Source organism: Carassius gibelio, chromosome B5, assembly GCF_023724105.1.
Source record: "Carassius gibelio isolate Cgi1373 ecotype wild population from Czech Republic chromosome B5, carGib1.2-hapl.c, whole genome shotgun sequence".
NCBI lineage: Eukaryota > Metazoa > Chordata > Actinopteri > Cypriniformes > Cyprinidae > Carassius > Carassius gibelio.
Genome location: NC_068400.1, coordinates 11742339 through 11767783, shown reverse-complemented (window position 1 = coordinate 11767783; position 25445 = coordinate 11742339). Strand labels below are relative to the sequence as shown.

At 35.0% G+C, this 25445-nt stretch overlaps 1 protein-coding gene across 1 annotated transcript in view; it reads right to left on the bottom strand.

Moving 5' to 3' along the window:
- ier3 (immediate early response 3) overlaps positions 1-25445 on the bottom strand; it is a 308099-nt gene that overhangs the window by 235076 nt on the left and 47578 nt on the right. The gene's annotated exons all lie outside the window — the stretch shown is intronic.

Here is a 25445-nt window from a genome sequence, read left to right as displayed (position 1 = left end):
CAAAGAAGCTGTTAGGTTTGTTGTAATGAGAAAGAAACTGCTCTGTCTTGCACAATTTGGAGCACAGCGCTTTAACAGATAACGTTCCGTAGCAATTTGTTATACGTTTGTTGGAAATGAAACAAATCTTGTGCAAAGGTGTTGTTAAACAAACTGCAGTTCACACCATTCCATTTTACCTATTATTAATTATTGATCAGATAAAAAGAAGCATAAAGGGAACAGTGAGTCAATATTTAATCAAGAGCGCCTGCTTGGATCTCGATGGGTGCGCAGAAGGGCATCATTAAAACACACAGGCAGTCCACCATCTATGATGGGATTTCATCACACTGTTTCTTTGGTCAAACAACTCAGTGGGATTTTCAATGTTGTACATGCGCAGCATTACAAATGAGTGTCCCCAACAGCATGTCCTCATTCCTCATGCTGCCTTTTCATAATGAAGAAGGGTGAGAATGGAAAGAAAAAAAAATTCTGAAATGAGGTGACAAGGTCTTTCAGGATGAAAGCTGTTGACCTTGTATTGGATATGATTGGCTTCAGGTGGTGTAATTTGGTCCAAATGTAGCCTCTATCATTCTTGTAAAAAGCTAGAAAACAGAGAAATAAATATGACACAGGCAAAAAATGAGTTTGCTGTATTAAAAAGTGGTGGAAACGATGCATTTAGTTTTGATTGCACTAAATGGATACTGCATACCTGCCATTTCTGCCTATGAGCCTTACGATGACTTGTGAATGTTAGTGAATTGAACATAATCTAGATGATTCTATAATAATTAATAAGACTTAATGATATCAGTTACATGTACACTAATGTCGATACACAGCAATATACATGGAGAACATGTTTAGGTTGCCTTAAAAAAATTCTTACAGTGCAGAAATGAGGTTTCTGACTTTTTGATTGATTGATTGATTGATTGACTTTTAAACTGATCAACCAAGTGTTCTGGGTCAATAATATTTTTAATTATTTATTTTTTTAATTAGTATTTTCATTAGTTTTATTTAACAAGGATGCATTAAATTGATAAAGAATAATAATAACTTTCTGTTCATCAAAGTATCATTAAAAATGTGCCACAAGGTTTCCACAAAAATATTAAGCAGCTCAAATGTTTCAACAGTGAAAGCATATTAGACTGATTTCTGAAGGATCGTATGACACTGAAGACTGGAGTCATGATGCTGAAAAGTCACCTTTCATCACAGGAATATGTTTTAAAATATATATTTTTAATAATATATATGTGAATTTAATTTTAAATATTATATTATATTTATTTTTATTATTATTATTATTTTGCTTATTTAACCTTTGATTTTAAAGAAGGAATGTTAAAAGTTAAGAATCTTTTGCTAATTACTATCAACTTACCACCAAAATATATTTTCACTGTTCTAATAGATCAAATTTAAAGAAAAGACTATTATATTGTTATGGTATAATCTGTTTCGAGCTGTTGCTATCGTGTTGAAATCATTACACAAGTATTTAATAGCTTAAAACATTTTAAAATGATTGTTTTCATGAATTAAATTGCTTCGTGATAGAGAAAGTAGAACAATTTCCACTCAATGAGTTTGTTTTCTACTTAAATTATGCTGTTATTATATCCAACATATTGATTCTGGTAGTAAGTGTCATCGTAACAATTTCAGTGTTGGGCAAATTAATGTGCTCATCATGCCTTTATGGAGAACAGCAATTGGATCATCAGCCTCAGTCTTCAGATCATTACATAAGTAATCAGACGGTCAGGCAGACCAGTGAGTTCCCAAATCATATTCCTGCAGAAGACTGTGGATCCTGTCCAGGTGTTGAGACAGAACCCATGGTTGATTCTTAAATACAAATCAATATCTTCTCTGCTTCATTACTTCAGGGTATATTTATGTACATTTATATATATTTTATAAGTAAAAAGATGCATGTTTGTAATTTTTGGGTGAGCTATTTTTTTTATCCCGAATCTGAATGGACAATACACAGCGGCACCAAAAAACAAAATATATATATATATATATATATATATATATATATATATATATATATATATATATATATATATATATATATATATATATATATATATATATGTATATATATATATATATATATACAGTAATCTTTTTGGGTAATTACAACTTTTCAGAGCAAACTCCTGTAAACTTCATCAGACTGAAAAAGCACATCAACAATAGACAGACAAGATCAGAGACACAACAACAACAACAAAAAGAATGTGGTCAATAACCAGAGTCACCAGCGTGGGAGCACGAAGGACAGTACAATTCAGAGAAGATGTAAGGATGAAAGAGTGCCGCAGGTGACGGGCCAAAGGTTTGGAGAGATGAGGAATAGGAAAGTAATTCTGGGGGGTGCAGAGGCAAACAGGAAGTGCTGCAGGTGCAACAGTGGCCAACACATCTGGCACAGGGATGAAGAGGACAACAGGAAGTTGAAGTAGAGCGGCGGGAGAGTAGAGAGAGAGAGATCAGGGCAGATGAGGATAAAATGAGCAGGGCGGGGAAGGGCAGAGTCATCGATGTCATGATGCGAGGAAATATAATGCTGAACAAAAATTATTACATACATGTGATCTCACATTGCCACACCTGTGCAAGCATTGTGGCAAATGGCAGATGCTAGACAAGAAAAGATCATATTCTTTCGGACACCTGCGTTGGTGGAAATGAAAAATATAACACCTCGAAAATATCAAATGAAATGCCAAGAAAGGAAGAGGTTGTGCTTTGAACTGGAAATATATTTTTCTTGTCGAAATTTGTCTGCCTAGTTGTAGATGCCAAGTGTGAAATAGTAACAACTAATATTAAATTTTAATTAAAACCATACCAAGGTAATAAATTGAATACAATTCATTAAAAATCCAGTTGATTAAGTGACATTCATAAAAGTAATTAAATGTATTTGGTCATGGTTTATTAAGGAAGTTATTCAGGTTCTTTATTAAGCAGCAGAACACTGGCAAAATTACTAAACATTTTTTTTTTCTTGAGCAGCATCAAACCATCATATTATAATATATCTTATGGAAATATATTTACCTTATTGAAATCTATATTTTTGTAGATGACGTGGTGTGAAATGACAGGTAGCTTATTAGTTAAATTAGTGCATTTTTATTAGTGTTTTATTAGTATTTGACTTTATTTTTAAAACGGTAGTTTGTGATGAAATATGGCATGAATTAATATCTAATATTAAAACAAAATTAATTGAAAAAAAATTATGAATTACATGAATTAAAACATTTATAGTAAAAATGTATCTGACTACACTGTAAAACAAAGATGACTGAAATACATTTAAAAATATTTTCAGTCTTTCAACTTCAAATGTTCTCATTTAATTTAACGTATCACTTCCTGCTTCTTAATCATTATTTGTGGTTTACTAGATTTTTTTTATTTATTTTATTTTTATTTTTATTTTCAAGCATCAGATTTCAAATTGTAAGGGTATAAAATTAGACAGTTGATTACAATTTTAATTTGATAGAAATCAGTAGTTTCAATCAAAATCAGTAATTTATGATATTACAATAATTGAAACTTACTAAAAAAAGATAAAGTGTGTCCCTTTTTTTTTTTTTTTCAAGTCTTGGAAATGATGTGAAACAATGTCCAGTAAGCATAAACCTGTTCATTATATAGTCAGTTATTGTACGAAAAACTTGCATGTGTCCACTTGTTAACAAACAACACAAAAAAATCTTCAGCTCCACAAACTGAGCAGAAGTCAGCTGATGTGTATTACTGACTTCAGTCCTTTGCATTTGTCCAACAGAACAAACAAATTAACACACACTGCAGTTTTGAAGAAGACACATACTCATGATATATTGCTGTAATTTAATTTCCCATTTATTTCATTTGAATTGATTCAGTTGTTATGTAAAGCAGTTGTGTGGGTCTAAGAAAAGTTTGGCACATAACCGGTTCATTTAACCAATGAGAGAAGCACAAAAGTTTGTTTATAGTTTATTGTACCATAAATCATATACTAAAATCCGTGACATTGAAGACTGGAGTAATAGCTGCTGAAAATGTAACTATGCATCAAAGGAAGAAATTACATTCTTAATTATATTAAGGTTTAAATTGTAATAATATTCTACAATATTACTGTTCTTACTGTATTTACATCAAATATGCAGTATTGGTGAGCAAAATATACTTGCTACAGGAGACTTAAAGATAGCTGTCAATAAAGAAATGCTAAAAATCATTTTATTTGAAAAGGTTGATAAGTTAAAAAGTTTTAGCTTCAATCGTTTTTTTTTTTTTTTTTTTAAAGAAAAAATTTAATGTGGGTATGTTTCATTAAATGTAATTTTGACCAAAAGGTAGTTTGCACAGTTCTAAACCACTTCCTGGGTCGACATTTCAGTTGTTTACAGTTTTGATTTATATGCCGGTTGCTGTTTTCTAATTAAATTGCATCAGTGGTGAGGAAAGAGTTAAGGGGCAGGCCCTTTAAGGCTTTTCAGTAAATGGCCACTGTTACGATTGGCTAATGTCATTGCTTTTAAAACAGTAACAACACCCCCACTATTGTACGCCAGTAAGTGTTTTAAAAACATTACCCATATAAAACCGTAATTTACATCCAGTATGGAGCATTATGAAATATTTACTTACAGTTTGCACTGCAGCTGCTGTCAGATCTGATATAGTTGGCTGCGAACTCTTCATTACACTGTGCTTTGATCATATACCAATATGCAGTCAAATGCTTCGAATAAACAAATAATCCTTTGACATGGTCTGGCGTTTTATAAAAAAAAAACAAAAAAAACATCCATTTTTGATTTCGCATATCACCACCACTTTGAAAGAAGTGTCTGGAAATGTATATCCTGGCAGAAAATTACCAGTACCTTTTCCGTTTTCCCACTGAGTTTTGTTTTTCTTACAGTGAACTATTCCTGTCATGGTTTGGCAGAAAGCCTCCTCCAAGTTTTCTGACTGACATGTGCAGGCCGCAGTCAGACTCAAAAGTGCCAGGACTGTCACACAGACAGGTGTGATTCTCAGGGCACCTATTTCTCTGATATCTGTCAGCTAGCAGAGACATTTTATGCGTGTTAAAAATCATCACTTATAACAGCCTCAAAATAAGTGTTCTGTGTTTTAATGCCTCCATCACTAATACACTGAAGCGCTGCTGCTGTGAATATCACACAATCCACACAAGAACAGAACAATTTCAGGTGCTGCAGATTTTCTCTCAGAAATTGAGACTGACATGTCGGGTTAAACCACGAAGGCCCAGTTTGCACAGGTTGTATATTTTTGCAGTGGTCACATTAAACACGGCTCAGCATGAGTCTGTTAATATCACCTACAGGCCCTAGAGAAAATCAAGCATCTGTGCCATACTATATTTAAACATGCCACTGCCTAACTTTAACACCGACAGACAAGGAAGGGGAAAAAAAATGAACAAGTGAGAATGAAAGTAGGACATTCACAACCCTACAGCACTCCAATTACAAAAAGAAAGACGGTGCGAGAAGAGATTGTTCTGGTGTTCATGTAAGATGCTGTCTCAACAGAATGTGCTACTGATATCAGAGAGACAACAGTGACCTTTTTACATTCACAAGAGCCACGTTCAGGTGATGTAAAATTAAATGATCCTAAGGCTACTGATGTTGAATGTACATTTGTAAGAAGCTGTTCGTTCACACAAGATGAATTCCTGTGTTCAAAAGCAGCTTGAAGGAGAGAAACAAAAAAAAACAAACAAACAAACAAACAAACAAACAAAAAAAAAACAGGCATTTTGAGATGCATTGTTTTAACTGCAAACTAGTTTCAAGCTGTTTGTTTACATAGAACAACCGTTACGAAACACTGCTCAATATTATATGGAAATGTATTGATATATAAAGTCACTTTTTGCCTGATTTGCTTGTTTGAGACATCAATGTCTTTCGATGATTAGGGTTAGGGTTAGGGTTAGGTTTCTAACAAATGGAAGAATTATCTGTATTTCATGTAATTAATGAATGAAAGTCGCCTAACTGATTTTAAACTTAAACTCTTTCCTACGACATATCAATAATCAAATAATTGAAAGAACCAGTTTATAGTTTTTGGTTCTTGTACATCAGTGTCATTCATCTATAATTTCCTCTGATTACTTTCATGGTTAAGGTTAGGTTTAGGTGTAGGGATATGGTCAAGACAAATTTTTCAGATTACAATGTTGTTCCACAGTCACCAAAATATGTTGATCTAGGAACATGTCTAACTCTGCAAAATCAGGACATGCTTGAATTTCACCCGAAATAAGTACGTTTTAAATATCCTATTAATAATAAATAAATCATTACAAATAAAATAACACTAAATAAATATTTAGGAAAATAAATATTTAAAATAAATATTCAAAAGTACATAAATACTAAATACTAAAACAAACTAAAATTTTAATAAAATCTGGGAATGTGAAAATAAATGCTAATTAAAAATACAATACAATATAATTATATAATAAAAAAGCTGATTAGATTTTTTTATATGTCTGTATATTTTTATATACATTAAAGAGATAGTTCACCCAAAAAGGAAAATTATGTCATTAATAACTCTCAATAATAACTCAAATAATAACCCTCATGTCGTTCCAAACCGTTTGTCTTCAGAACACAGATAAGATATTTTAGATTTAGTCTGAAAGCTCTCAGTCCCTCCTTTGAAACTGTGTGTATGGTATCCAGAAAGGTAAGAAAAACATCATCAAAGTAGTCCATGTGTCATCAGAGGGTCATTTAGAATATTTTGAAGCATCGAAAATACATTTTGGTCCAAAAATAGCAAAAACTAGCATTGTCTTCTCTTCCGTGTCTGTTGTGAGAGAGTTCAAAACAAAGCAGTTTGTGATATCCGGTTCGCGAGCGAATCACTCGATGTAACCGGATCTTTTTGAACCAGTTCACCAAATCGAACTGAATCATTTTAAATGGTCCACATCTCCAATACGCATTAATCCACAAATGACTTAAGCTGTTAACTTGTTTTAATGTGGCTGACACTCCCTCTGAGTTAAAACAAAGGAATATCCCGGAGTAATTCATTTACTCAAACAGTACACTGACTGAACTGCTGAGAAGAGAGAACTGAAGATGAACACCGAGCCGAGCCAGATAACGAACAAAAGATTGACTCGAGTCATTAATGACAAAATTTTCCTTTTTGGGTGAACTATCCCTTTAAGCGTTAGTTATTAGCTTGACTTAAACTAAATGAGAATTATCTTGGCAACTATTTAACACTATTTAAGTGTTTCATGTTTATTTTTGTTCAGTTACATTTTATTTAAAATTATGTAATGATAAAGTTTTGTATGGTTTTAGTTTCAGTTAATGATAATCATCATGTTTGGAGCTTGACAGCTCATGATCACTTATTGCTAACATGTAATGTTAATTTAACAGCATAAAAAAAACTGCCTCTTTATTGCATTTTACGGATAGAAGAAAGAAAACAGGTTTGGAAAAACATGAGTGTTATTCAACAATAACAATGTTAAACTAACCCTTTAGAGGTCACATTTTAAGAATAATATACCATGCAAATGCTGTAATAATGATCCATTAAAGAGCAGCTTACTCTCCTCACACAGTTATTAAGGATCATAGACTTTACTTAAGTGGGCCTGAAGTGCCCACATTTAGCTTCATTACTCTTGGGCCGCTGGGTTGACTGCTTTGGATGCTCTGTTATGTTATGCTATATAACCTGCATGTCATTCTGACTCACTGTGAACGGTATCCTTCGCAGTTGCCATGACTTTGACTATGATTGATTTCTCAGTGTCATTTCTGACAGCTTCGCTCCAGCACATTGAAATGACAGAAGTGCTCGGACCTTCACCCTCTTTATGAGACGGACTATTCTTCAGAGTTAAAGATGCTCTTCTGCTTGCTTATGCACTGAGGTTTAAACTACCTTCGGATTTGTGCATTTGAGCTAAATCAATGCCTGAAAGCCTTGAGCAAGCTACGACAAAGCCGACAAACGCACTTTCACAGTTCTTTTACACAGTTCTAGAAGAGAGTCTCTTTAAAGAAATGCTTACTAAAAATAGTAAGCAAAGTTTAATATAATATAATATAATATAATATAATATAATATAATATAATATAATATAATATAATATAATATAATATAATATTGTATTATAGTTATTATATCCAAGTTGTCTGTCTGGAAAGCAGCATTAGAAGAAGGTGACATTTCAGCACTTGACAAACGGATAGTGACTCCTACTGTAAGTACCACTTAAAACACAGCTACTGTACAATTGCTTTAAGTGCCATTTTGGGAAAGGCAAGTGAAACAACAACGAATGATCGTAAAATGACTAATAGAACACGTTCTTAAGCACTAAGATCAATCGTTATCGGGAAAACTGGCCCAGGTTTATGACAAAAGGTTGACGTATTTTCTTTCTTTCTTGAATTCTCTATTTGGCTACATTTACATCACAAAAATGTAGTAAAAAAAATATACAATAATAATTTTACATATACACGACAATGTTTTAAATGGCAAACTCTTGAGCAGCAACAACAGTTGTAGATACCTATAAGTACATACCTAAACAGGCATGATGCATAGACTGTATAAAAACATGTACGTAGTGTCCGTAACGTCACCCGCAGATTTCTGAAGAGGTTATTTGAAGCACAAAGTTGCCGGAGCCAGCCGCAGTTACCTTGTGTAACCTGTAAACATTTTTAAAAAGGGGGTGTCTATGGGATTGACCCCATTTTGCAGCCAGCCTCAAGTGGCCAATCGCTGAATTGCAGTTTTAGTCACTTCCTCTGTGGTTTCACGAGAAAGAGCGGGAAGTTGCCGCTCGGCATGACATCACCATTTTCAAAGATTTCTGCTTTGAGTGTTTACACAAAAACAATAACTGTGCCATTTTCAAAAACGTGCACTTTGCAAGCATTTTTAAAAATATGTGTTTTCAGCACCCAAAACTGTTGTTGTGTAAACGAACAGTCAAAGCGTATAAAAAGTTTGCAGTTTTTTTGGTTGAAATCGTTGCTTAAACGACCCCTTTGAGTAGAAAAATATTTCTTTATTAAAATGTATCTCTATAAAGGTAGCTACCCCAAAATGAGAAAATGTTGATGCTAAATTTGCCTATTGTGCCATACAGGTTAGGAATGACATGAGGTTCGGGCTCTTTAACTAGGCTAAAACTGGGACAGACAGAAAATTAAATTTCACAGATGATAAACACAAAGCTAAATTACAACAGGAGATTGCAACAGCATGTGCGGATGATGAGTCACTGAGAAAGTGGCATGCTGAAACATGTTAATTGCTAGCACAGCTCCACTCCTGAGCAGTAGGGGGCAGTGCAGGAGAGGCTGTCCCACATTTCTCCCTTCCAGCACATTGATTCAGTCCAGACTCTGGAGATTGGAGCTCAGACAAGGCTGAGAGTGGCTCAGTGCCTGCATTGTTTCTACTTTCATCCCAGTCCTTCCTTTCTTCCATCGCTCTACATATTTCTACCTCAACTAAACAAGGTACAGGGGAAGTTTTCGGGGAAGCTCTGGAGAGGAAGAGCTCAGTTTAATTGCTCAGAGCGGTTCACATCCATAAATATATACCTAAAATTGGTAGACAAGTCCCAGATGCCTGTTTTTTTTTTCTTTTCTTTTTTTTCGTATTACCCCTTTACAATCCCCCTGCTCACCAGTATTCTGTGATTTGCCTTTATATATGATATGAATAAATCTCATGATGAGATCTTGTGAACCTGCCCAGATTGGCATCCCACATTGAGGCTGTTTTAGCCACTATTGGCAGCTTTCTGTTTCAATAGAAAGTGTTTAAACAAGATGATGCTTTCTCATTTTCTCAGTTGTGTTGAGTTGACGGTGAGTCAGATTCCATCGGCCCTGACCTCACTGATGCTCTAACATCTTCCAACATCTACTGGAAAGCCTCACAGGAAGATTGGAGATGTTACAGCTTCTAATACAGGGATTAATACCAATTTGAAATATGTGGTATCCACTTGTAATATATACAATAACAGTTTTTTTTAATAAATGTTTTAAAATGATAAAAAAATTAAAACATTGGTTAGAAATTTAGAAAAGTAATTAAAAAAAGTAATAAGTTACAATACTTTAATAAAGTAATTGAAATAGCTACACTACTTATTACATTTTAAATAGGGCAACTTGTAATCTGACACTTACTGGGCCCTATTTTAACGATCTGAAACGCAAGTGTCAAAGCGCGAAGCGCAAGTAACTTTGTGGGCGGGTCTTGGCGCTGTTGCTATTTTCCCGGTGGGATAAATGGCTCTTGCGCCCGGCGCAAATCTAAAATGGGTTGGTCTGAAGTAGCTTCATTATTCATAGGTGTGGTTTGGGCGTAACGTGAAATAAACCAATCAGAGCGTCATCCAACATTCCCTTTAAAATCAGGTGTGCAAGTTCCATTATGGATTGCTATTATTATGGCGTATTTACCAGGCGCACGCCAGGAGCAGTTCACAGCCGAGGAGACTGATGTTCTTGTAAGAGCAGTGAAAGACAGAGAAGTTGTGTTGTATGGGGATGGGAGAATAATTAGCCTGAATAATTTGTAAGGTTGATTTATGCCTATTTTTTTCACATCTTTGTGGCACACCACAATGATTTCCGTCATCTCATGTGTTAATATTTTTTTAGTGTAACAATTTATGATTTGCAAAAATAACTGTTGCATCTGTGTAGATTACATGAGCAAAGTGTATGCGCGTTGTGCACACTATACATTATGGTCAAGCATGCGCCCTTAAAATAGCATAATGAACAACGCGCAACGCACCACTGACTTTAGACTAGGTTTTTTCTGGTCAGTGGCACAATTGTTTAATGGAACAGCAAAATAGCACCAGGGATTGTTTGCGCCGGAACACGCCTCCTTTTTTGCGCTGAACCGCCCAGGGAGCGCAAGTTCATTCACTAGTTTAGCGACGTGCTTCTGTGGAGGGAAAAGCGCGCTTTGCGCGGGTGCAAAATAGGAATGACACATGCGTCGGTGTACAAAGTCAATTGCGCTGGGTGCAAGATAGGGCCCACTGTATTAAATACAGTAACCTATTGTATGAAGTAACCTTCCCAACACTGCAAATTCTAATATTAGCAAATTAAATCAAAGCTCAATCAAACAAAACAGACTAATCTATCCTTTGATAACCAAGGACAGTTAAAGGGGGGGTGAAATGCTCGTTTTCACTCAATATCCTGTTAATCTTGAGTACCTATAGAGTAGTACTGCATTCTTAATAACTCCAAAAAGTCTTTAGTTTTATTATATTCATAAGAGAAAGATAGTCTGTACCGATTTTTCCCGGAAAAACACGACCGGCTGGAGGCGTGACGTGTGGGCGGAGTTAAAGAATCACGAGCGCCAGTGGGCTTTTGCGTTGAGAGCATTTGGAAGCTGTAACATTTTTTTTAAGGTGTACATGTGGAAAGTGCAGTTTGATGACAACATCGCATGTTGTTTACTTGATGTGCTTACGCGCCAATATCTAAGTTAACAACACAGAGATATATGAAGCAGTTTTACTGGTTCCAACACACGATCGTGACCCTTTTTCGTTGGGACTGCATTATCCTTAAGAAATAAACGATGTGCAAATCCGGCGTCAAACTGGGCCTTGTTTGTAAAACAAGCATCTTCGAAATGCAGGGAACAAACAAAAACACTTGCACAACTCCGTTGATGCTCTGTAAAAATAAACTCCATCCACTGTTCCCTTAATGCTGTTTCTCTTTTGGTAATCTATGCAGGGTTGTCTTGCCCTGGCAACCAAAAACACACTCCTTTTGTGACATTTCGCGACGCTCTCGCTCTGATCAGTAAATGCATCTGCTCTCAGTGCTCTGCCCCACGGGAGCGCGCGCTCTTCCGGCAGATGTGCCCTAGGACCCATATAAGGAAATTCCACTCCATCTAACGTCACACAGAGCCATACTCGAAAAAAACTTTCCGAAACTTGTGACAAAGGATTATTTTTGGAACAGAAATACTCCTTCAAACGTACAAACTTAATTTTTGAAACTTTGTCCATGTTTAGAATGGGAATCCAACTCTTTAACAGTGTAAAAAGCTCAGTATGCATGAAATAGCATTTCACCCCCCCCCCCCCCTTTAAAAATTATAGCTGGAGAAATAAGATTAGAAATCACACTATGTCAACAAATGTCTATTAAAGTGTAAAAATTAGAAGTTGACTAATCCCAAACACCAACATGAATTTTATTCATGACTTCACCATGGGGGACCCTCTTGAGGTTAGCAGGTGCCTAGGTTTCAGCGGGTATTAACCGCAGCGCTTCAGCTGCATCCAAGTTTAATTAATGTTGGGAAGCAGAGCGAAGAACCGGTGACGGTGAGCGGTGGGAGGGCGTTAGGGTAGATAGCAGCCACTGTGTGGACATGCCAAGTGCCCTCAGGTTAGTGCCACCTCCTTGCCAGGGCTGAATGTGGGCAAGGTTCCACCACGAAACAGCAGCTATGTTCGCTAGCCAGGAGTCTAAACACACAAAGCAGGACAAGAAACAGCTTTATAATCAGACAGAACAGAAACATAATCTTGGGCTCAAGCTAAATCAGTTTGCCGTGAGGATGTAACGGGTTTAATTTGACTCCAGCATTGGATGCAACACACTTCTATGTTGTTTTTTGATGTTGGGCTTCATAATGTTAGCCAAACGATTAACAATCTGGACTGTTAAAGCAAACACTGCAGGTATGGTCTCAATAGCAATTACTCTGCACCTGCAAAGCTATTTATGATGAAAAAAAACAAACAAAACGAAACATGAAGGAATAGCACTTAATTGATAAAACTTAGAGAAATTGCTTAAATTCTGTTCACTTGTTTTGATTGAGTTTTGAGTGTAAATAACGGTTTACATTTTGATTTGGTTAAACTTTGATTCGGTTTGATTTTGGTTAAAATAGTACTGTCAGGATTTAAAGATGCACAGTAAAGAATTAGCGCTGAAAAGGCATGGACACTGTTATTTTTGCACCTGGCCTTGAGTTAGCCTTTCAGACACACAATTTATTCACAATGTGATTTACTAAGGTTTGAGCTAGTCAAAATTATTAATCGTTAATTAAATTAATTGTCAAATTACTGATATTTGTGCCATTATTTAACACTCAAAAGCAGGTGGTAATTTGCGCTGGTCATTATTGAAATTACCCGGCTGAACCTGTGTTACCTGTGCTATATAGGCTTATTTGCCCTTTTTAGTAAATCTGGTCCCTAGTGTGCTGCGTGGATTATTGCTTATTTTGCAGATGTATTTTCTACTATTTAGCCTTTTTTGCCCTCCTTGTAGGCCAGATTTAAACCTCACTATTGCCAAAAGCATGTTATTTTACCAGATTATGGACTTTATACTGACATCTTTTGGTTTGGATGCATTATGTTTGCTCATCTGTGAAGTTCTTTTTTGTCTTTGTTGTCATTCATTATGATAAAAAAATAACCTTTCTCATCATATTAGTTGCAATAATGAATATCACGTGGGCACTGTAGTAGTAGATACTTTTAATTTTCTAAACCATAGATTCTAATGCTAACATCTTTTTCGGCTGAAGTGCTATATTGATTTCTTAAAGTATTAACCATTTTATTTTTTCTATTTTATTTTTGAGCTTCACAGTTTTGAGTTTCATTGACTTTTATAGTTAAAAAAACAACAACAATAACTTGACATTCTTTGAAATATTTTCGTTTGTGCTCTGTAGAAGAAAGTAAGTCATGCAAGTTTGAAATGCCCTGAGGGTGAGTTAATGATGACCTAGTATCATTAATAATACTTTAATAATGACTTTGACAATAACAAGAGATGCTTTTGACTGAATAAACTGAAGGAATACAGGGAAAAACATATAGTAAAACTTAAGTTCATGAAGGCCTACAAGAATTGTTGCCAAGAATGCTGGTAAAAGTAGACACAGTAAAGTCTATGCACAGTAAAATTGGTTGCTTACTGTTAACAATTTGATGTAATGAAGCCATCACATAATCAGATCAACCACATGATTTTACTGTCCTGCTGTAAATGTACACAAATAAAACTATATTACCCAAACAATGTTGTTGTAAAATAATGCCAATATTTTCAGGTTTAACCATTGTAATGAGTTGTGCCAGCAGCTGTATCAATGGTTTGAGCACCTCTGTTTTGAGTATTGTTAGAATATGTCATTTTAGCTTGTGTTAATCTTACATGTACATGTGGTGCATGGGGATAAAGTTACCTACTTGGTCGCAAATAATTTCCAATGAGGATGGCAGTGGAATGGCAAAAGAGAAGGAGGAGGAGAAGTGTTGGAGAGCTGTGAGTTAGAGAATGCTGCTGCTGCTGTAGGCAATAACAAGGGTCGTGTTCCTGTAGCCCAACTGGTAGAGCATGGCGCTAAACAATGGCAAGGTCATGGGTTCAGAATAGCATATGTCTTGAATATATTAAGCTGCGTTGAATAAAATCAAATACTAGCTGCATGAATATGTTACTTATGTGTTTCCACATTAGGAAATACATGGTGCTAGAAGTTCCTTTTTTCATGTGTACTGTTAAAATGTTCGTAGTGAGTAATTTTTTTTTGTTTAGTTGTCCTTTGATGCAAAGCTGATTTTTCAGCATAATGTCTCTCATTCTAATATGCTGATTTGCTACTTAAGAAACATGCATTATTATGATTAATATTGATTAAAGTTGCGCAATCTTTTTTCTGCAAACCATGATACAGGATTCTTTGAATAGAAACTTCTATAGGACAGCATTTATATGATAAATAAATATTTTGTAACATTTTAAATATCTATATTGTCACTTTTGATCAATTTCATGCATCCTTGCTGAATGGAAGTATACATTTTTTTTTAAAAAAAGCACCAAAAACCTATGATATTCTGTATTGAATTCAACAATTCTGTTTCATACTACACTCATATTAATGATATGTATGTAGTGTAAAAAAAAATAATAAATAAATAATAATAATAAAAGATGAATTGGCAAAATAGTTAAACATATATATATATATATATATATATATATATATATATATATATATATATATATATATATGTGTGTGTGTGTGTGTGTGTGTGTGTGTATATGTATATATATATATATATATATATATATATATATATATATATATATATGAAAAATACAATAGCAATAGCAATAATATCATAGAACAAGCAATTTCAATCATTTATTTTCAATCACGTTAAATTCTTGGTTTTGCTAAACTTACTGTAATGATAAAATGAGCGCTGTAAAGATAACGTGTCCTCATCTGGTGTAAAGGAACTGGGCCAAGTGATCAGAAGCCAAATGCCTGGAGTATTCTTCCTCCTGTACGGGTTTACACCCTTCCTAATTTAGCATCACTGATCCACATCTCATCCCTCTATAGCTGCAAAGAGAGTTTTACTTCAGCTGCAGATAGCTAGAGATAGAAAGACAGAAATGTATGCATGCTTGCACTGATTCACTCATTCATGTACAGATGCATTCATGTGTGCATTCACTCCTTTTTTTTATTTATAAAAGACAAGGCGAATATGAAGTCTGCAATTATGAAAGAGAGATTGTGTTTGGATCGTAAACTGGCATACCACATCTGTATACTGCATACAACTATTAAAAATATTATGTGAAATCATTTAAACAGAACGTTTTAAACAGTAGTACTGTTTAAACATGGCTATAGTGCATATGAATAACAATAAATAAATAAGTCTTTAATAATGAAATATTTATCACATATTCAAAATACATAATTACTTTTAATTGGCTGTCTATGGAAACATAATTCTTATCTCAAATGGTGTAGTTACAGCATCTACCAAAAGTGGTTGGTATTACTTCCAGTTCACACAAACTCCCTACATTGTGGAATAGCTGTTGTTCGCAGCATACCAACTTGTGTCGTAAATATAGTGAGTCATCCAGGTATTCAATGCTTACAGAAAATTGCTACTATATATTTTATAAATAGTAAAGACCATGGCATTCTGAACATAGCTGTATAGTTTCTGGCTTGATAATAATAATAATTGGATGCTTCTATAGTTTCACAAAACATTGGTATGTCCCAGAATGACCAATTACACAATAACCAAGCCAAAGCTCATTCTAATTTATTCACCAGATGCTCACATTATAACTGTAGTCTAACAATCTGATTTAAGCTTGTTAGCAAACTAATTAATCCATTACAATGAACCAGAGCCGACAGACGAGTAGTTTATTCATTACAAGTTGTGCAACACTGTCAAACTGCATTGTGAACCTGCTGCTATCACTGACGATACACAAACACACTACTTATTGATAGACTACTGCATAAAACAGTGCTGCCAGGGATTTAAGTACAAGCTCATACAGAGTAAAAACCAATATCCTGTGTGTGTACTGAGCTCACAGAGACTCACCTTTGACCTGAAAAGCATAGTCGCCTGATGCTTTTAGCATATGCACTTAACAAATCCTGGGATACCACTCAGTTTAAAAGGTTCTTGTTGTTTTCAAAGCCTTCCCTTAGTGCATATCTGACAGGTCAGATGTTATCTTCCCATTTTCTCCGATAATACTTTTTCCTCAAACAAAAACTTTTCCTATATATTATTTGCATTATATTGACAGACATCAAAGCTTTGGAGATTCTATTTCATATAAATGCTGTTTGAACTTTTGCTTTTCTTTTGAGCTTTATATTCATCAACGAATCCCAAAGGAGAAGAAAAAAGAGATCAGTTTTCACAAAAATATTAAACAGTTTTCAACATTGACAATACTAATAAATGTTTCCTGAGCAGCATATCAGAATATTTCCAAAGGATCATGTGACGCTGCAGACTGGAGTAATGATGATGAAAAAAAAAAACAGCTTTGCATCACATGAACATATAAATACATATACTATAAAATATATTCAAAAATAAATCAGTTATTTGAAAACAGTGGTGGTCAGTAACAGAGTAGAGTAAATTTTAAGTATCTGTACTTTACTGGAGTAGTTTTATTTTTAGTAACTTTTACTTCACTACATTGCAAATCATAATTTTAGGAGCGGTTTCTGATTCATGAACAAACTGAGTCTTATGAACTGTTCTAGAGTCGACAACTCACTGATTCAAATGAACCGTGTAGTGTGAGTCTCCAGTGAACTGAATTCACAAGTAAGAACCGGGAGTTGTAAACGCGTGTGCATGTTTGATGCTGTTAAAAGTAAGTTATTAATGTCAAAATTTATGATTAATTATTGTAACTGAAAATCATATTTAGGTCAAAACTGTCATTTGTTGCATAAAATGCAGGTCAAAACTGTCATTTTGATGCAGACAATGCAGACACATAAGTCAGTGTCTCTATGTTTTAGGGAAAAAACAACAATAACAACAACAACAACAACAACAAAACTTCAATTAACTCATGCACTCATTCTGGGCCATAGTGCAAATTAAATAAATAACTATATATATATATATATATATATATATATATATATATATATATATATATATATATACAGTACAGACCAAAAGTTTGGACACACATTCTCATTCAAAGAGTTTTCTTTATTTTCATGACTATGAAAATTGTAGATTCACACTGAAGGCATCAAAACTATTAATTAACATATGTGGAATTATATATGGAATTATATACATAACAAAAACGTGTGAAACATATGAAAATATGTCATATTCTAGGTTCTTCCAAGTAGCCACCTTTTGCTTTGATTACTGCTTTGCACACTATTGGCATTCTCTTGATGAGCTTCAAGAGGTAGTCACCTGAAATGGTCTTCCAACAGTCTTGAAGGAGTTCCCCGAGAGATGCATAGCACTTCTTGGCCCTTTTGCCTTCTGTCTGCGGTCCAGCTCACCCCTAAACCATCTCGATTGGGTTCAGGTCCGGTGACTGTGGAGGCCAGGTCATCTGGCACAGCACCCCATCACTCTCCTTCTTGGTCAAATAGCCCTTGATGCCTTTAGTGTGACTCTAGAATTTTCATAGTCAGGAAAATAAAGAAAACTCTTTGAATGAGTGTCCAAACTTTTGGTCTTAATGTGCCACTGCTGCCCATTTTTAAATGAAATATATTCACAATACACAACTATTAATTTTAACTTCAGGCCTGGTCCTCTCTCATCCTTCACGGTCTTCGCTCCAGTTTTATATCCTTCCATCTCCTACGTGGGACTCGAGACCGGCGGTGGGTCGCAGGTGTAGCTCATCTCCAATCACTACACCTGGCCTCACTCCTTGTTCCCACGTCTCTCGGCCCCGCCCCACTTGTCACACAAATAAACAACATGAAAAATAAACATTATTAGATCATTGTAAATTTTGATCTCTAGTAGGCCATTCCAGACACTTTTTCATTCCACATTCCATTGTATTTTTTTGTCCCTGTAATACATTCTGAAATATATTAATACATTTTCCATTTCAAAAATAGAATTAATTGATATTTACTGTTTACACATGTATTTAAAACATTTTTCTTGCCATAGGGGGTACATTTGCCTACTGATGTATGCAACACTTTCCATATACTGTTTTTCACCTCTCCACATTATTCCCCAACATGCATTTTTACTACAACAATGCTTTTCATTTACATTAGATTTGTTACATTACATAATGCAATTTACATATATTTTTTGTGTTTCTAGTCAAATTAATGTATTTTCTGAGCTGATAATACAGTATAATGTGAAACCTATGTATATGGTTTAAAAAGAACATGGTGCCATAGTTCATTAACAGTATAGCAATAGCCATCTTTTTGCAGTAACTCACCTGTAATAGTTTAATGAATGGGTAGATGACATGAAGCGGTCAGAGGCTGCATTGAAAAAACGACCGCAAATATCCTATGTAAATCTCCTGATTTGTAAATACCGCCAAATGATTAACACACATTATAATACCACATTATATTATTCATTTACAGTAACAGTATTTTAAGGTGCTGCAAGCCAGGATCATTGGAATCAAATGCATAAACTTCCGGACACTGCATGCACAGTAGGGAAGTATGCTATTTCAGAAGTTTTTAGCACTAATGGATCATTCATAATAAAATGGGAATATTCCTTTTCTCTGCCATTGGTTCAAAAATGTATAATCCTGCCCCAGAATCCATCCCATGTTTCCAGAATCATATTCACTTTACTTACAGTTGTCTCTCCATGTTCAGCAAGTGTGAGAAAAATACAACACCTCAGCTTTAAGATGAAATCTCTTTTTTGCTAAGAGCATAAATCTGAAAATATTTTCAAAGGCAAGGGTAATGTCCTTCACTTTCAGAGCTACTGCCATCCGCCGCCACATGCTGTGCAGCCCTCAGCGGACTGCGAGAAATGTTTTGAACAATATGGTGTCAAAAAGAATTCTGTTTCCCTCTACTATCGGAACGAACATGAAATATGTGGGAAAAATAAATAACGTCTGCACAATGCCAACCCAGGGCAGCATGAGAAAGTGATTGTGCTTCAAAGCCACAGGAATATACAGTATTTACAACAGTGATATTGCAACACCTCCATTACAGGCCTTGTTACATGAATCATTACTGCCCGTGACTTTTGATATTCGATAACATCCATCATGGAAGATTCAGAGAATAAAAATGCATTGCATGAACATTCATAGTCAGGGGGCCGTTGCTTTACCCCTGAATTTGCTTCCCGCTCCTTTAATCAAACCTGACTTTTTTACACCGCCAAAGGGATCCAGGGGAATCAAAATGTCATTATTCTGCAGGGATATGCTCGATGAACCTCGCTGACCTAAGTTGGAGGCTACGCGGTGCTGTGAAAGTAGACGCTATACAAACAAGCTTTTAAAATAGAAAAGTTACCAGACAGCAGACGACTTTGAGTTTGTAAATGCAATCAATAGGTATTTTCAGTCATTTCTGTCTTCGAGACTAAACGTCTGAATTTAAGTCATTGTCTCATCACGTTATTTATCAGAATATCTGTCTGAATTAATTCGCTACCCTGTGTCATTATTATAAAAACACCAGACATTTCTTATAATCACTCAAATGTGAACTCAATACAAAAGGCTGTACCAGAAATAGGGCTTATAACTCGATTAAGGAGTTTCGAAACTGAAGAATCCGAGGTCAGATCTCTACCTTCAGACGTCTGCCAAGATTCTGCTTCTGGGTTGTTAAGGCTACTTGTCTCCACTAAGGGCTTGTAAGCACATGCTGTCTGCTGCAGAAATGCTTGTCTGGAAAAGTGAATGAATGACACTATCCTCTGCTTTGTATTTCAAAGTCTGTCTGTGCTGTTTAGAAACATCTGATGACAAACATGAGGTCTGCTGAAATGCATGTCTGGAATGGAAAAGATGTTTAGAGGAAGGGAACATGTCAGGTTTTATGATATCATTCTTAATGATAAAGTTTGAGGGTGCCAAATCTGTGCTGGCGAGTCTTTTTTTCAGGGTAATTAAATGTCATAAACATTTTGCACGCTTTATTGCACCCTCCAAGGCCCAGCAGATCTAAACAGAACTGTGATGTGACAAAGTTCTTCTGAGGTCTGTGACAGTGAACAATTAGTACATTATTAGATTTTTTACTTTCAAAGGGGTCATGAAATGAAGGATCAAAGTGTTCTTGTTACACATAGCCTACAGTATAAGATGTTGCTCTACAATACAACATTCTAAGTGTCAGAACTCAAAACTTATTCCCAGTTTAAATGATGATTTTTCCATTTCTCCCCTTCTGGAATACCCAGATTTGAAATCGATGTCCCAATTTCCACTTGATACACCCCTTAACATGTCGTTATTTATGTAATAAACGAGACAAATCAACATGAATGCATGTTAGCATGTTAGTGCATTTAAGTACAAGTATGGATTTAAACTAGCTAATGCGTTAGTTTTGCTGCTGGGGGCTAACTAGTAGCTACGGTAACACTCAGCATAGTAAGCTAACACAATACCTTGTCTGGGAAGTAAAAATCATTGGAGTTAAATTTTCATGCCCTGTTGGAATCTATTATAGCATTTTTTTGTCCATATTGGCACTTTTTATTGACAGGGCAGTGGGGAAAGTGCAGGAAATACAAAGGGGAAACAGAATCAGGAAAATGACAAGCCATACTTTCGTGAACTTGCGTCACCCACATAAGCTGCACAGCTCATGCTGGACCTCTACTGCTAACTAAGAGCATTCTTACTTTATTCCATCTATACCATTATCTATACCCTTACGAAAAAGAAATACAATTTAGTACACCATTGATAAGAGTTTAAATGTTTATTTTCAAGAATATATTTAAATATGCAAATATACTGAATATACTGTTTTTAGACACTTAATTATTAAGTTATTTTCAATTACATAAAAATGAATCATACTTCTACTGAAGAAACAAAGTCACCTTCATCTTGGATGCCCTGGGGGTAAGCAGATAAACTCTAATCAAATGTTCATATATGGGTGAACTATCCCTTTAAGTGTGTTAGTCAATTCATCAAAATAAGCGTTATTATTTAAGGCACAACACAAGATTATCAAATTATTATTAAAAATGATTTAAAATGTACTTTAAAGTATGAATATATGTATATATATATCTATATCTATATGTCTATATCTATCTATAATTTTCTTTTTACATTATTACAAATTGATTCTTTTGAGTGTGTTAAGAAACAGACATCAAAGTCTCTCTTTCACACACACAATAAAATACATTTTTGTCTATATATATCCTTATGTTGTTCCAAACCTGTATGAATTTCTTTCTTGCTGGTAGCCATTGACTTCCATAATATGGAAAAATACAATGGCATCTGGCATCTATTTGGTTACCAACAATCTTAAAAATATATTTTATGTTCAGCAGAAACAACATGAGGGTGAATAAATGATGACAAAAAGATCCCTTGTTTTTTACTTCATTAATATTTTATTAACTGCAAATATAGTTTTAAAAAATACACTTATTTGAAGTATGCTACAAGTGTACATTTAAACACTTTGCTAGAGTTTGCTAGTGTAATACCCTTTAAAAATGACAAATCAAACAGATACACATTGACTTAAAGTAATGCATGATACCTCCATACTCAGAGCTCTATAGAAATTGTCCGGTAAAAGGTTCTCAAATAAGTACAATCCTCATTTGATTACCAACAGCAAGTAGCATTACTTTATACTTATTCCTTTAGCGGATACTTTTATCCAGCACAACTTACAAATGAGGAACATAACAAGCAACAATATTTATATTACACACCATCTACTATAAACTACATTCCACAATTGTTTTTTGCCTTGTTACTTGATTACTAGCCTATTGGCTACTTTAAAAAAATGTCAAGCTCTTCAATATATATCCCCACTTAACTAAACTTCAATCAGATAAATAATAAATTTTACACCAGTAGGCACTAAAATACAATATTACTGTACACAATGCTCCAAACAAAATTAACAAATAAATAGGAAGCCTGGGGTACAAACAATCTCTAAATCTTTTGGACCTACTTCTGTTTATACCGGATGATTACCTGAATGATGGTAATAGGCCATATTGTAGCAATGGCCAAGGTAGATGCCTTCATTGGAAAATATCTCTGACCCAGTTATTTTAACTGCAGTCACTACTGCTGGCATTTCAATGGTATGGCCGCATTACTAACAGCCGCCAGCCAGGACCCAGCACAATGATGGTGAGAATAGGTATTTACGCAACATTATCCCTCATTCTAGCTACCTGTTTCTCTAGGAATCTAAAACACAGGCTAATATTGCTGTCCGAAAGAGCCAAAGAAGAAGCCACCAAAGAGCTGCAGGTCAGCACAGGTTTGATTTTGTGTGTACAGCAGTCCAGCATTTATTTTATATCATACAACTCCCAGAGTAGATTAAAAGTCGACTCAGCAAGATGAATGTCTCAACATTTATTTATGGTACTAGATAAAGTAAGACTAACAATATTTGTAGGTTAAAATTCCACTCAAGGGGATCTGGACTGCAGTTCAATATTAATGTATGCAGAAGCAGACTGGGCTGTTAAAGTCCTGTGGGTTGAATGGAATCCAAAAGTGACAAAAACACGCAATTGAAAGCAATATTTATGCAGTCACAGGCACCTAATTGCGCGAAATAAAGGGTTTTTGTGTTTACTCTGGAAAGAGCCTATTCTGGAGTCTACAAAAATATAGAGATTGTGAATGATTATTTGTCATGATTATGACTTCATTTCATCGTCATTATGACTTCACTGAGCCTTTTTAAAGTGGTCTAGGAGGGGGACAGTGAATTATTAATTATAATTGAAAATTCTGTCCTGCAGTGGGTATTAAACTAAATATTTTAGAAAATTAGCACTTAATGGCATGTCTGACAGTTACGCCTCAAATTGTGAACATTCACGTCAAGATTTAACACATTAGACGTCAGACCAAGGCTGCATCTCATTTCTAGTCTTACTTGATCTTAGTGCTGCGTTCGACACCATAGATCATGACATACTCATAGATCGATTACAAAACTATACAGGTATTCAAGGGCAGGCTCTAAGATGGTTTAGATCCTACCTGTCCGATCGCTACCATTTTGTTTACTTAAATGGGGAGTCATCTCATTTATCATCAGTAAAATATGGAGTGCCACAAGGATCCGTCCTAGGTCCCCTTCTATTTTCAATATATATGTTGCCCCTTGGTAATATTATTAGAAAATACGGAATTAGCTTCCACTGTTATGCTGATGATACTCAGCTATATATCTCAACGAGACCAGATGAAACTTCCCAATTATCTAAGCTAACAGAGTGTGTTAAAAATGTAAAAGATTGGATGACACACAATTTTCTCCAATTAAATTCGGATAAGACAGAGATATTAATTATTGGACCAAAAAACACTACACAGAATCTTGTAGATTACAATCTGCAACTAGACGGATGTACTGTTACTTCCTCTACAGTCAGAAATCTGGGTGTTATATTAGACAGCAATTTGTCTTTTGAAAATCATATTTCCAATGTTACAAAAACTGCATTCTTCCATCTTAGAAACATTGCCAAGCTACGAAACATGTTATCTGTTTCTGATGCAGAAAAGCTAGTTCATGCATTCATGACCTCTAGACTGGACTATTGTAATGCACTTCTAGGTGGTTGTCCTGCTTCTTCAATAAACAAGCTACAGGTCGTCCAAAATGCAGCAGCTAGAGTCCTTATGAGGTCAAGAAAATATGATCATATTACCCCAATTTTACAGTCTCTGCACTGGCTACCTATTAAGTTCCGTATCAGTTACAAATTATCATTACTTACCTATAAGGCCCTAAATGGTTTAGCTCCAGCGTACCTAACTAGCCTTCTACCACGCTACAACCCATCACGCACCCTAAGGTCACAAAACGCTGGACTTTTGGTCGTTCCTAGGATAGCAAAGCCCACTAAAGGAGGTAGAGCTTTCTCACATTTGGCTCCCAAACTCTGGAATAGCCTTCCTGATAATGTTCGGGGTTCAGACACACTCTCTCTGTTTAAATCTAGATTAAAAACACATCTCTTTCGCCAAGCATTCGAATAATGTTTCTTTTTAATTGTGAGTGTAGTTGCATCTGTTCAAAGTTGCATTTTTATTCATTAGCTTGGGTTAAACTAATTTTACTTTGTTGGATCAGCAGCTATGCTAATGATGTCTGTATTTTGTTTCTATGTTTCGCCACGGGATTTACATCCCGTGGTAACTAGGATTTACACAGGCTCCAGTCTGGATCCAGAACACCTGAGAGGAGATGATGCTGACCCTCGGAGGACCCCAGATGATGCTAACCTTGAGTCAACAAACAGAACTAACAATTATTGCTAAATGTGTGACTGAATCATATAATAACTTAATAATATTGATAGTTCATCGTCTAGCTGACTACGTCTTGTATTATTATTATTATTTTTTCTAAAATCCTGTCAAATGTGCACAAACTACTAGCTACTACTAAATATTGTAGAAACATAATTTTCTGTAAAGTTGCTTTGTAACGATTTATTTTGTAAAAAGCGCTATACAAATAAACTTGAATTGAATTGAATTGAATTAGAGTGTTTTATTAAATTATTATTATAATGATTTTAAAAGAATGAACAAAATGTAAGTTTTTCCATAGCTTTGTCATGGTGTGATGTGGGAGAGAAGCACATAAACGAGGCAGATGATGAATCTTTAATAATCTACATGGGGTAGTCCACCTGATGAAGGCAGAAACACATGTACACGTTGATAATTCAGATGTATTCCATAGACGAGACTGCAAACAGCCTGCACCTTATAAAGGGA